Below are 3,881 nucleotides of genomic sequence, written 5' to 3'. Positions count from 1 at the left end.
CACTGACGCAATCAATGCAATACAGCGGGGAAAGACCCTGGGTCCTGATGGGTTCCCTATTGAGGTTTATAAAACATTCTCTTACAGATGATCCCCTATTTCAAGCAAGGTGTTGCTGAAACTTGTACTAATGGCATGTTGAAACAGACCGTAACCCTAGGCTTCAATTCCAGTTGGACAAGGGATTCAGTTTACACATGCATTCAAAGAACTTTTCAATCATTACTTGCTACAACTGCTGGAATGAGCAGGATTCAGCAACATGGGGTTATTTACTTATCTCACTAACAGGGCTCAATGTTAATAGTCATTTTAATATTAGACAGACAGTTTTGCTAAGGTAAAAATGGCCTCTTCTTCTTATGTGATCTTTTTATTGTGCGTATGTTCCTCTTTTGACCCTACAGGTAAAGACTATCCCCAAATCGGATTCCTTTAGATATCTACATGCCCTCAGTTTTGCCAGCAAACATTTCCCATCATTTCCAAATCTTCCGACCTAGGGCACAATTGAATATTGTCTGGACCGTAATCTCTCTCTTAAAGGTGCAATGATCGTGTTGTCATGATCCGAAGTATAAAACCTCCATTGTGGTTGAAAACGTAATCTGTGTGGGAACAGGAAGATGAGATGTCGTCAGAGCCCAGCAACTTGGGGGCATAAGTCCTGGTCATGTCCATCTCTGGTTGATTTTTAGACATCCCTCTTTGAGTGATTTTGTCAAGCCCCTGTTGGGTGTTCTTCCGTCCTGCTTTTCTTCCTCTCCCTCTCCTGTTTACTCTTTGTTTTTACTATTTCTATAGGTCTGATTGGAGTTCCCCTGTGCAGTCTGATCCTGATCATCCTCTGATTGGTTACCTCGGACTGGGAACTATATAACCTTGCCAGTTGTGGTCTTTTCTGTCAAGTTTGTTTTGTGCTTGCACTCTCAGCCTTAGCTGTTGCACTCAATCCTACAGTACTTTGGTACAAAGCATAATGTGGTACAAAGCATAAAAACCTAATTGTTTTGGTAATGTGTATTGTTGGATAAGTCAGGTTGCCCTTTTTGTTGTTTTTATTTTGAGATGAAGAAAGCCAGGCTTTGTTTTGTTATACTGATTACTGACCTGACCTACAACATTCTGTACGAGAGACAACTCCCTTAATTAAGCAGACAGAAATATTCTAGCAGGGATGGAAAGACGTGTGGAAGAAAGACAAAAACATAGATGGAATGTTTTAAAGTGCTTGGCAAATTAAAACAATTTGTAATATTAACTAGACACTGGTTAAATTATAAGGATAGATGCAAGATAGTTAGATGGATAGATAGTTAGATGGATAGATAAAAGCTATAATAGTATTATAATATATAATATAAAGAGTAGAATGGAAAGCCTGTTTATTGTCATTGTTCAGAATACATTAAAGTTAGGAGCGCTACAGCTGAACAGTGCTTAAAGACACAGGGAAATAGAAGAACAAGGAAACAGAACAAACCAGCCTTAGTAAACTGGCTCTTTAGCTTTAGTTGTTTCCTTGTGAATTATAACACCCAAACAGAAACAACACTCAAACAAACAAACATTTACGAAGAGATCAAATAAACAAAACATAATTGATCTATACATCAGGTTGCATTGATAGGCAACGCATACTTCTCATATTGTGGTAAACGTTAAATGTTGTTAACAGAGTCATAAATACTATATCGCTTTCATTTATAGGCAACAATTCTGGGGATTCTAGGGATCACAACAATTTTCAAAATCAGTCAAGAATGTCATAAATGTCCATAGAGTTCCCTCTTCCTCTCTCAGGCCTTTCTTACAATCCTCCCAGTCTTCCTGAGGTCTCTACCCCCTCTCCCTGTCCTGACGGCCAGAGTGCTGCTCTTCCAGGTCCCGGGGTACACTGCGATACTGATGGGGGGACAGGAGAGATTTAAATCGAGGAACATTTATTAGTTTTGACTCACTAATTTAGGCAGTGAGTAGACACACATACACAATAAGGGAATGCACTGCCCTATTTAATTACATGGGTGCGTAGCGTAGGACTACAGCTGGAACGACTGACATGCATCAGTTATACATTAGTGAATATTGATATTGATTGCTATTCTTAATGAAGACGTCCTCTTAACTTTTTTTCGCGTCACTCACCTCGTGCACAGCATGGGTCCACTCCGTGCACGCGGCTTGGCGGACTGTCTGCGGTATTGCATCAAACCGCAAACCAGGTCGTGCGCGATCATGACATACAGGAGGAAGATCAGCACCGCGGGATCCATTCGGACACCGCGCAGTGAATGGTGGTGATCTCTCCGGGCTTTCGAACAAATTATAATCGCTAAATCCCTTGTTTTCGATTCACACCACCGCCACGCCGGCTACAAGATGCGAGTCTTCCGTTCAAAGTTGTCCTTGTCGTTTCCACCCGAATTGTGGCAGAATAATCATGATGTTATATCTCCCCACTTCCAGAAAAACATGTGGATGCCTAATCATGCAGCAGAGAGTGGTGGTGGTCAGCATCATCAGAGGAGAGGCTGTGGTGATCGGAGAGGCAGCGGTGGGGGACCAGGGAGGTTGTTGCCGTAGAGACGCGGGCGTTGCTATGGGATTGATCACTCCCTGGTCCGATTTAAAAAAAAAGACGTGGAATATTTGCACAATCCGAAGTAAATGCAAAAAAAAATAAACACGTAGTAATGATAGGGTTTGTTCTAAAAATATCCAAGGACAAAAAGCCATACACAGGCAACCCCTTCAAATATTCCTTGGTAGCGTCCTTATTTGACAAGATGTGATTTATGGAGGAGCCAGAGCGCTAGTCATAACCACACAGAGAGGTCCGTTTAATAACTGAAAGTCAAATAAAAATAAAAAAAATAAGAGAAAAAGAGAGAAAAATAAAATATTTGTATTTTAAAGTTAGACAGTCAGTTAAAATTGCAGCATATATTGCAGCTTAATTACTCTGGACAATCGTAGAAGGTGTTGATCAGCCAATTTAAAATGTACTTGTTTGTGACATCATAAGTGGGATTTACCACTCTGTATGCTGGATAAATCAGCCTAACAGCTGGTAAAGTTAACTGTGTCAGAAATTGAAAACATATAATTTAATCGAGTGTGTGTGTGTGTGTGTGTGTATACATTGCTTGGAGTAAATAAATACACTGATTCACTGAGGGGCTTTGTTCACAGTTTAATCTTAAATTAATTCAAACGTCCAACACACGCCATCTTGTTCTCAGCGACGCCGACCCTCGTTCGCGTCACATTTACACACATCACTTTTCCACTGCTACTAAAGAAGACAGAGATAGTGTCCGATCATTTGTTCTAAGCTCTCCTATATCTTTGCGTTTCTATATTCCCGGAGGTTAAATCATATTCAATTTGCCTCTGCAATGCGCCATCAACCAACAATTAATCCCTTGTTCCACAACTGGGGTGTCCGTTAGCCTAAATTAGCTAAATCTGAGGAAGGCGCATCATTGTCACGACAACCAGCGGTTGTCCTCCTCCGGCCCCTGACGTCCGCCGTATCGCTGTTCTCCTTCAGACGTCCCGTCCACACAACTAGAGCCAGCTCTAGCGCCCATCGCAGAGTCCGCAGTACCTACAGCTGGCCCCACTCACCCGGCCTGCACCTTAGCCTGTTGGCATTAGCTCTCAGTGTGGCAGACACGTACGTCATCGACCACACTGCTAATATGCTTGTGTGTGTGTGTGTGTGTGTGTGTGTGTGTGTGTGTGTGTGTGTGTGTGTGTGTGTATCTGTATGTGTGTGTGTCTGTACCACGACGACACAAGCAGTTCTGCTGCTGTGATATCGCCTTGCTTTCTTCGGCCACCTTCAAGTGGCAACCCTCCCTCTCCCCTCCCCC

Source organism: Micromesistius poutassou, assembly GCF_964030765.1.
Source record: "Micromesistius poutassou genome assembly, chromosome: 18".
Classification (NCBI taxonomy): Eukaryota; Metazoa; Chordata; class Actinopteri; order Gadiformes; family Gadidae; genus Micromesistius; species Micromesistius poutassou.
The sequence above is the reverse complement of the archived record's forward strand: the minus strand, read 5'-3'. Positions refer to the sequence as shown.